The sequence below is a fragment of the Grampus griseus genome (genome assembly GCF_964374135.1).
Source record: "Grampus griseus genome assembly, chromosome: 9".
NCBI lineage: Eukaryota > Metazoa > Chordata > Mammalia > Artiodactyla > Delphinidae > Grampus > Grampus griseus.
Window position 1 is genome coordinate 65,015,608 of NC_139003.1, and position 459 is coordinate 65,016,066.

Below are 459 nucleotides of genomic sequence, written 5' to 3' on the forward strand. Positions count from 1 at the left end.
ATCAGTCAAGTGTCTTGGTTATGCTTTTGAAATTCTCTTGACATAAACAAATCAGTGTAAATATTAAAAGTTCTTCAGCTTAAAGCTTTTAAGTTCTTACAGTTGTTAGCCAAACTGCACTTTAACATCATATTTTGTATCTTTTTCTTTCATCTACTTAGCTTCCAATTTGTTGCCTAATTCTATCTATTCTACCTCTCTAGTATCTCTGGAATCTGTCTCACAGTTGAAATGTCTGTTGCTACTACCCCCTAATTTTTTATGGAAAAAAGCCCAAGTCCTTACTGTGGTATTAGGAATCTTTTGTTATCTGGCCACAACCTAAATTCACAATCTTATTTCCTATCTTTGCCCCTCATTTATGTCCCAGGCAAATTGAGATGTTTGCCATTCCTTGGAAATAGTTCTTTCTTTTATGCACACTTTGCTCATTCTGTTCCTTTCTTCCTAGAAAATTAT